The following is an 11,128-nucleotide window of genomic DNA, read 5'->3' on the forward strand; positions in this document are numbered from 1 at the left end:
TTTTAAAGACATTATGGGATGAATAATATGAAGATTAATTTTTAATATCATTTTTAAATTATAATAAATAGATGGCGTTCAATAATTGAATGCAAATTGTTGCTATATTTATTATCAAAAGAATTTATTAGTAAAATTTGTTAAAATATTAAATGTAATTTATTCTTTAACTGTTAAATATGTCTGTAAAACTGGAATTTTACCTAGTATTTTGTAACTAATTCTATATAATAGAGGAATATCAACTATATGTCAACTTACTTTTATAAATAAATTTCTTGTACTTGTTTGGAATAAATTATTACCATGTTTTTATATAAATGTATATACAAGTGATTTATTATATTTTATATAAACTAATAAAAATATATTTCATATTTGTTCCAGGGGGCTTATTTTTTTATTAAAATTAACCTCCTATCTTGTAAAAATATTTTATGACTAAAATCCTGGCTACGCCTATGTATCAATGAATGCAGAAACAATTATTTAATGCTCAAGTATTTATATTTATAAAAAAAAAATATGTTGATTATTTCTTATATCTTTATATTTCTTAAACTTGTTTCTTACTTAGTATTTATTAATCATAGTATTTTTGGTATGGTATTTAGAAGCTAAATCTTGAATATTAAAAACTATATTATTTTTTTCCAACATAAAATTTATTAATCTTGTAATGATATCATATTAATTTTCTATTACATAATATACATTCTTATCAATATTATTATTTTCGTCCTATCAAATATATCTAATATTTGTTGATTGACGGGTTATGTTAAAATTAAATATAATTATAAAATAAAATGAAGCGATGCTGCTGCATGCCATCACTTTATGGGACGTCAGACTGCACAATATGTCCTTTTATCTCTTATGAATATTTTGTCTAACTAACTGAAAAATATACAAAGTACATTTTTAATATTTAACTAAATTAATATAACAATTTTTAAGGATCCTACTTTTTTAAAAGCTTACCATTTTGTCGGATCCACCATTGCTCTATTATCCCTGCCGATTATTCTGTATAACGCACAAAAAAATATACATAGTACATAATTTTTATTATAAATAATTTGATATATGATTTTATATCTATTACAAAAATTCGATTATTTTTTTATAATTTAAAAAAATTTATATTATTTTAAGCATCCTACATATTTTTAAGGCTATCCATTTTGTTGGGCCGCACAATATGCCCTTTTATCTCTGATTAATATTTTGTCTAACTAACTGAAAAATATACAAAGTACATTTTTAATATTTAACTAGATTAATACAATTTTTAAGGATCCTACTTTTTTAAAAGCTTATCATTTTGTCGGATCCACCATTGCTCTATTATCCCTGCTGAATATTTTGTGTAATGCTCAAAAAAATATACATAGTACATTATTTTTATTATAAATAATTTTATATAGGATTTTTATCTACAATATATATTACAATATTTATTTTTATTCAATTAAATTATTAATTTATTCTTAAGGATCCTACCTTTTTTAACAACACTCTTTTTTATTCTTTCAATAAAAAATACTAAATGGAGTTTTCTATTTTTAGGATTTTATATTTATTCCAAAAAAAATACATATTACGGTATTTATATATTATTTAAATTATTCTATACCTATTCACAAGGATCCTATTTTTTTTTAAGTTTGCCAATTGGTCTCTCCGAATGGTATTTTATTTTAATCCTACCTTATGAAATTAACTTGAGAATTTTTTTTTTACTTTAGGAAACTATCCCCATCTTATTTCCTCTTTAAAATTGTTTTGATAAATCAGCCATTAATAATGAACAAATGCAAAATAAACCTTTAGAATATCATAATAGACTTGATAAGTTCCCCAAAAAATTTTTTGATGATAGCCCTCCAACTACTAGAAATATGCATCCAATATTGACCCATCTACCGGTTTTACATTATTTTAATGTTTGTTTAATTTCAACAATAGTTTATTTATATTTTTGCCTGATTTCTTTATTTGTCTAGGCTAACCCTAATCCCTCACATTGCTACAAAACATGATGAATCTATTATAAAAGATAAGCAAAGAAAATAATGACGATTAACAAATGCCTTACCCGTTCTAGAGTTATTGGTAGACAAAATAATAAAGAACTACGCTTGAAATGAACTCATCTGGAAGTTTATTTTGTTTTTTTTTATCTTATGTTTTATATCTATGTTTATTTTATTTTCACCCAGTTCTCCAAATGATATTTCTATCACCACTACCACAATCCCTATGCCACCTCCGTCTATTTTTTAACAAATATAAGCATTTAATTCCGTACTATCATTCACTTCACTAGGAGTTAATATAAATATTATTTTATCCGATTCTCTGAGAAACTTTCATGAATATTTAGAGGAATGTTCAAACTTGAACATACAGTACAGCCAATTTCATCAACTTTATTAATGGAAAAATATGCAGTAGTTTTGTCGTGGCCTTTATAACAATACTTACAACCGTTTTATGGTTGAGTTAACATTGTCTTTCATGATTCTATTTTAGAGGGGGATACCAATGCTGACATTGACAGAAATATCGTTTTGTGTTCTTCTTATACCAGTATACCAAGGCATAAGCATATTATCTTTATCAGGACGTAATATGTTTTGTACCCTGCTTTGTTAATCCGTCATTACTTTCATCTACAACCCTAAATGATATAAAATTATACATTCATTATTTCCTCTCCAGACGACCGCCCAGATTTATTTTGTCGCTTTTTCCATCAAAAATTAAAATGTCAATAAGGATTTGTTCTTAATTTTATATAATACATAATAATTAATCCTCATTATTTTTTTTAAAAATTATCCTAAATTTATATGTCAATAAAAAAAAATTTCTTAAAAAATATATAAATAATTTGCATATAAGTTTCATTAGTGTTTAATGGGATTTTTGTAATTTAAATAGATAGCATTTTTTTTTTACTTAACATAAAAATATATATATCCCTTATCAAATTCTTTGACAAATAATTTCGGAAATGCAAGACATACATTAAATTTATCTGAAAAACAACAATAACCCTATATAATAAACAACAATTTATTTTTTAGATACAGATTTTAATTGATCATATTACAAAAAAGAATAAGAGTCGGTTATTTTAATTTTATTTGTCATGATTCTCTAATAAGTGGTTGCCCTAGGCCTTCCCAGTTTCCCTTAATACGGAATATATGTTTTTTTGCTATATTAGACTAGTTGGTTAATCAGATATTTCCCGTTCATGTGATGATAAATCAATAAAAATTTAATTATCTCCGAGGCGGGAAAAAATTTTCAAAATTATAATGGGTAGAACTGAGCTTGGAACCTCAAAATTAATATTAGCTTGCACCTGACTTGGAAATATCTTTTACAAATTATTAAGGGTTGAGCTGGGCTTGATAAACTTTTTTAAAATTATAAGATCTTGGATGCTTCCTAATATCGTGAGCTTGAACCTGGCATGACATCTATCGTAAAAAATGAATAAAAATCTCATTTCCCGTCAATTTTGACGGGCTTTCTACTAGTTTATAAAAAAATCTAACGCATTCGCGTTCAACGTTCATTGACAAAAATCGAACGCGTTCACGTTCGTTCGAAATTTTTTGATAAATTTTTTTTTAAATTAAATTTAATAAAAATAAATGTCTTATATTTTTTAACACAATATAATAGCCATGTTAAAAAATAATATAGTTTTATTTTGATAATGTAATTCAATATAATATAGCGAATTAAAAGATCATTTTATTTATAAAAAATTCTTATTAATTTTTAATTAAATTGTTTTTCAAAATTTTCAATACGTCATTAGCTATACTAAAAATGCGCTCTACATGCCACACTCTGACAGCGTTTCGCATAGAGCTTCATGATTAACATTATCAAAAGCTCTACTAAAATCCATGAATGTGATTTAGGAAAGTATTTTGTATTTGCAACATTTCTGCATAATTATTTTCAGGGTTAATATTGGCTCTAGTATGTTTTTGTTTGGTCTGTACGCGTATATGTATTTGGGGAAAAGATGAAGTGTGGATGATATGATTTTATTTTTTAAGAGGACCATAAAAATCTTTGACAGGATGTGAGGATTACGGCTCAATAATAAATAAATTTTTGTGGGCCTTTGATTTTAGGGAAATTACATAAGATTTGTTCCATTCCACTGGAGTATTTATGTTTTCCCATATTTTATTGAAGGCTAATAGAAGGAAGATATTGACATAGGTGCGATTTTAGGTATTCAGCTGTGATATTATCCAGCCCCGGTGCTTTGTTTTTTCATAGTTTTTCAGTACATTTGATAATTTATTTATGGAAAAATTAGACGGGGGTGGGACGAGGTTTGTATTTATGTTTGTTGGTGTGGTTTCTTTCCGTGAGTCGAAGACCATCAATCAACATAATGCCATTTGTTTGTCCTGGTCAATGATTGCTTTTCCGTTTGCTAAAACTATAGAGGGGGTTTTCTAAAATTGCAAGGTTTACAGAAATATTTTAATTTTTTATAGGCATCATAAATCCCCTTTTCTTTCATATCTTTATCGATATCAATGGCTTTTTTTGAAATGTAAATCCGTCTTTCACTCCGCAATAATCTCTGTATGTTTTTCCATAAGTCGTTATTCGAGTCACTCTTCATTCTTAGTTGATTTATTTTTTCTAATGTCTCACTAGCAGGGTTGCCATGTCTCCCCTCATCAGCTAGAGACTCCCGCAATTCTTTAGTTTACACGCAGACATCTCTCCGCAAAACCGCAATTGGAAATATCCCGCAAAAATCTACCGCAATTTTTTAATTTCTCCCGCAATTTTTTTTAAAAAGTATTTTAACGTTTTTAATATATAAATAATAATTTTGAGAGACATTAATTGACTATTTTTCTATTTTTAAAATAAATTTTAATTTATTCGAAAAACATGTCTATTACGTTGTGCCGTACAAGTCTGGGTAATAATTTTATTTCAATCCAAATTTATATAATTTTATAATAATTTAGTAATAATCATAATAAAAAAAAAATTAATTAAAAACAAAAATAAAATAATTAAATAAAAATTAATTCAAAAAAATGAATTCAAAAAAGAAATGAATTGACAATTTACAATTTTCGCTTCCCTTTTATAGGGAAGCAATAATCATCACAAATAAACAATTAAACCCCATTATCATAATGACTTTACAATAATTAACTTTTATAAATCTAAAAATAAAATGTTAACGCGATTAAACTAAAACATAAAATTATAAAAATAACAATGACTCATCAATTTAACTAAAACATAAAATTATAAAAATAAAAATGACTCACAAATGCAATACATACTGACTTTACCAAAAATTAAATTTTACAAATCAAAGTCTCCATTTATGACAATGTCTAGTTTGTAAATTTCTTTCTATCCTGTTTCATTTTTATCCAATAATAAATCAACATCATTTCATTCATATAAGTCAGTACAGGGGAGTATATCAACATCGATTGCAATACAAAAATATTCCCAAAAATAATAAATAATACAGACGCTACATTTGCGGAAATCGTATACATCTATCATGTAGTTCAACATTCACAGAGCTATATCATCACAATGTGGGCCGAATCTTTTCTCATGATATTTAACAACTCCAATATAAGTGCAAACCTTACTTGTGGAAGAACAAAAATGAGCAAGGCTACAGGTGTTTTAGTACTTGAATCCTAGATGTCAATTTTAGACGATTTGAAAGATGGGCATCCATATACAATTCTAACAGAAGCATCTAATGAGGGAAATATTAAATATTTCCCTCGATCCTTCTCTATTTTAAAAATAATAAGAACATTTCAATAAAACTGTTAAAATTTTTTCCTCGGATAGTGAAAAATCCAACGATGTAGCTAGCCACATAATGGTAAATATAGCTGATTCAGGGTTATCAATGATTTCCATGTCAGTTTTCTGCGCTTATAATGCCTCTGTAAATTTTGGTCAAAACCAAAGTTACCGAATTGAGGCAGCACAATAATGAATTAATACCAATTGGCTGTATAGCTATATATTACATAATTCTTGCAAGAAGGCAATGAATGTACTATCTGTGGATGTCGAAATAATTGTGATGAAATGTTAACTAAATGAGTTATTGAATTAAAAGAGTTGAAGTTGTCTGACTTAGAATGGTGTTAGTTGTTGCGATATGTACCTATCAGGTGGTTATCATTAATACCTGTCATAGATAGAATTTTAAAATTTTACGAACCCTTAAATATTTCTTAAATAAAAATTTTAAAAGCTGTCCTAAAATTTTGGAAAATTTTAATGGCAGAAGCTTATTTGGGATAAGTTTCACATGTAGGAAATCTACTTCATGCAATTAATATTCAGTTGCAATCAGAATATTCTTTATTAAAAAAGATTTACAAAATCATGCTACAGCTCTGTTCATCTCTACAGTTAAAAATTGATAAAAAATTTTATGGCGCTATTGCTAAAAATATCTATATTATAATTTTCCGGTGTCCTCACTACGTTATCGCTACGTCATGTCATCGGTACATACTTATTTTTATTTTTTTATTGATTTTATTTTATTTTTTTTATAGAAAATATTTTTAGACAATACAACTCAAAATAAAGTTAGCCTTATATATATATTTTTTTTATACTCTTTTATATTATAGAATACATCTATTTTAGCTTCTGATAATGTCCCAACTATTTCTAGGGAGTTGAACTTAATATTGACTCCTCTTCAGGTTCATTGCATTTATATTCTTTATATTATTCTTTATATTATTCTTTGTTTTTATTTTAGATAACAAGCCCTGACTTACCCATATGTAATGATTGTACATGTGGTATATTGACTCCTCATCAAGTTCAATGTATTTATTTTTTTTATTTATTCTTTTGTTTCTATTTTAGATAACAAGCCATGTCCTAACCTCAGTTAATGATTGTACAGGTGGTGATTCCGTCATTAATAAAAGAAAAAGATGGCAGATCAATCAAAAAAAGAAACACACTAGGGATAGCGAGGACCTACAAAATAGAACATTGTCTTATTTATCAAGTATAATTTTTCTCAAAATTATATTGGGATTTTTTAATGTTAAATGTTAGTCTTATGTTATTATTTTTATAAAGTAATATATTTTACCTGTAGAATAATTGGTAAATTAGAGATTTACTCTTCATTAATTATAAATTTTGGGCTTGGTTTCAAAATTATTAGGGAAGGTGGGTTAGAGAAATTCTTTTTAAATATTAAGATCTTGGATTCTTTTTTCTTGAACCTATATTGGGATTTTTTAATGTTAAATGTTAGTCTTGGATGCTTGGATATTTTTTCCATGTTAAATGTTAGTCTTATGTTATTCTTTTTATAAAGTAATATATTTTACCTGTTGACTAATTGGTAAATCAGATATTTCCTCTTCATTAATTATATATTTAATATCTCTGGGCTTGATTTTAAAATTATTAGGGAAGGTGGGCTTGAGAAAATCTTTTTAAATATTAAGATCTTGGATGCTTGGATATTTTATCCAGTTTAACCTATATTGTGATTTTTATTATTAAATGTTCGTCTTGGATGCTTGGATATTTTTTCCAGATATTGTAGGATAGAACCTATATTAGGATTTTTTTTAATGTTAAATGTTAGTCTTATGTTATAAATTTAATATCTCTGGGCTTGATTTCAAAATTATTAGGGAAGGTGGGCTTGAGATATTCTTTTTAAATATTAATAACTTGGATGCTTGGAAATTTTATCCAGGTATTGTAGGCTTGAACCTATATTGGGATTTTTTAATGTTAATAGTCTTGGATGCTTGGATATTTTTTCCAGATATTGTAGGCTTGAACCTATATTGGATTTTTTAATGTTAAATGTTAGTCTTATTTAATATCTCTGGGCTTGGTTTCAAAATTATTAGGGAAGGTGGGTTAGATAAATTCTTTTTAAATATTAAGATCTTGGATGCTTTTTTCTTGAACCTATATTGGGATTTTTTAATGTTAAATGTTAGTCTTGGATGCTTGGATATTTTTTCCTTGTTAAATGTTAGTCTTATGTTATTCTTTTTATAAAGTAATATATTTTACCTGTTGACTAATTGGTAAATCAGATATTTCCTCTTCATTAATTATATATTTAATATCTCTGGGCTTGATTTTAAAATTATTAGGGAAGGTGGGCTTGAGAAAATCTTTTTAAATATTAAGATCTTGGATGCTTGGGTATTTTATCCAGTTTAACCTATATTGAGATTTTTATTATTAAATGTTCGTCTTGGATGCTTGAATATTTTTTCCAGATATTGTAGGGTAGAACCTATATTATGAATTTTTAATGTTAAATGTTAGTCTTATGTTATAAATTTAATATCTCTGGGCTTGATTTCAAAATTATTAGGGAAGGTGGGCTTGAGATATTCTTTTTAAATATTAATATCTTGGATGCTTGGATATTTTATCCAGATATTGTAGGCTTGAACCTATATTGGGATTTTTTAATGTTAAGGTTAGCCTTGGATGCTTAAATATTTTTTCCAGATATTGTAGGCTTGAACCTATATTGGGAGTTTTTAATGTTAAATGTTAGTCTTATTTAATATCTCTGGGCTTGGTTTCAAAATTATTAGGGAAGGTGGGTTAGAGAAATTCTTTTTAAATATTAAGATCTTGGATGCTTTTTTCTTGAGCCTATATTGGGATTTTTTAATATTAAATGTTAGTCTTGGATGCTTGGATATTTTTTCCATGTTAAATGTTAGTCTTATGTTATTCTTTTTATAAAGTAATATATTTTACCTGTTGACTAATTGGTAAATCAGATATTTCCTCTTCATTAATTATAAATTTAATATCTCTGGGGTTGATTTCAAAATTATTAGGGAAGGTGGGCTGAGAAAATCTTTTTAAATATTAAGATCTTGGATGCTTGGATATTTTATCCAGTTTAGCCTATATTGGGATTTTTATTATTAAATGTTCGTCTTGGATGCTTGGATATTTTTTCCAGATATTGTAGGGTAGAACCTATATTAGGATTTTTTAATGTTAAATGTTAGTCTTATGTTATAAATTTAATATCTCTGGGCTTGATTTCAAAATTATTAGGGAAGGTGGGCTTGAGAAAATCTTTTTAAATATTAAGATCTTGGATGCTTGGATCATTACATTTATCATGTTATTTTTTAACTTTTAGAATATCATAATAGACTTGATTAGTCCCCCAAAAATTTTATTTGATGATAGCCCTCCAACTTATTAGAAATATGCATCTAATATTTACCCTTCTACCGGTTTTACATTATTTTAATGTTTGTTTAATTTCAACAATAGTATATTTATATTTTTGCCTGATTTCTTTATTTGTCTAGGCATCCCTCACATTGCTACCAAACATGATAAATCTTTTATTAAAGATAAGCAAAGAAAAAAATGGCGATTCAACAACTGCCTTACCCATTCTAGAGTTACTGGTGGCCAAGATAATAAGGCACTGTGAACTCCTCTGGAGGTTTATTTTGTTTTTTTATCTAATGTTTTATATCTATATGTTTATTTTATACACCCAGTTGCCTCCAAATGATATTTCTATCACCACTACCACAATCCCTATGCCACCTCTGCCTAATTTTTAACAAATAAAAGCATTTAATTCCACTATCATTTACCTCATTAGGAGTTATTATAAATAATACTTTATCCGATTCCCTGAGGAACTTTCATTAATATTTAGAGAGATGTTCAAACGTGAATGTGTAGTGCGGCTAATTTCATTAACATTATTAATGGGAAAATATGCGGTAGTTTTGTCATGGCCTTTATAACAATACTTACGATCGTTTTATGGTTGAGTTGACAATGTCGTTCATGATTCTATTTTAGAGGGGGATACCAAAACTGACACTTTGGCAGAAATATCATTTTGCGTTGTTCTTTTACCAGTAGCCCAGGGCCTCAGCTTTATCAGGACGCAATGGGTGTTGTACACTGCTTTGGTAATTCGTCATTATTCATTACTTTCACCTACAACCCTAAATGGGATGATATTATACATTAATTTTTCCTTCTGCAGACGACTGAAAGGATTTTCTCTTCATTTTTCCAGACACACAGAGTAATAATTATTCCTCATCATTTTTTAAAAAAATTACCTAAATTTATATGGCAAGAAAAATAAATTTCTTAAAAAATATATAAATAAATTGCATATAAGTTTCACTAGTATTGAATGGCATTTTTGTAATTTAAATAAATAGCATTTTTTTGTACTTAACAAAAGATATAGATAGCCCTTATCAAATTTTTTGATAAAAGGAGTTAACCCACTAATTGGTAAATCCGAGATTTCCCCTTCATGTGTTGATAAATTATTTAAAAATTTAACTATCTCCGGGTTTGGGAAATAGTTTTGAAAATTAATATGGGATGGACTGGGCTTGAAAAATATTCCTCAATATTAATATTTGCTTGCACCTGACTTGGGAATATCTTATACAAATTATTATGGGCCAGGCTAGGAAAAAATTTTCAAAATTATTATGGGTTGAGCTAGGCTTGAGAAATTTTTTTATAAATTATAAGGTCTTGAACGCGTGGAATTTTTTTCCAAATATTATGAGCTTGGACCTGGCTTGAAATTTTTTAATGTTAAATGTTAGTCTTATGTAACCAGTAATATATTTACAAATAATTTTGGATTGGGTACAAGCTCATTTAAATATATTTTGACTCAAATAATAGTTTCCACTCTTAGTCCTAATGGGTTGGACTCAATGACATTGCTTGGACTTGACATAAATGGGGAGGGGGGGGTTTAAAAATTATATAAATTGGATATGATTTTTAAATAAAAGGTAACATCTTTCTTAAAAAAACGAATAAAATTCTCATTCTCCGTCATTTTTGACGGGCTATCTACTAATTATATTAAAATGTTCAAATAATACTCTAATTAATACATTTTTAAATGAAGCAGATATTTTTATTAAGACAATTTTAGAATATTTACAATCAAAATTTGATTTTAATAACTCTATTTACAAATGTATAAATATTATGACCTTGGAACAGAAACCATCAATTGATGGTTTTT

This window comes from Gordionus sp. m RMFG-2023, chromosome 4 (genome assembly GCF_954871325.1).
Source record: "Gordionus sp. m RMFG-2023 chromosome 4, tfGorSpeb1-WG-v2, whole genome shotgun sequence".
Classification (NCBI taxonomy): Eukaryota; Metazoa; Nematomorpha; class Gordioida; order Chordodea; family Parachordodidae; genus Gordionus; species Gordionus sp. m RMFG-2023.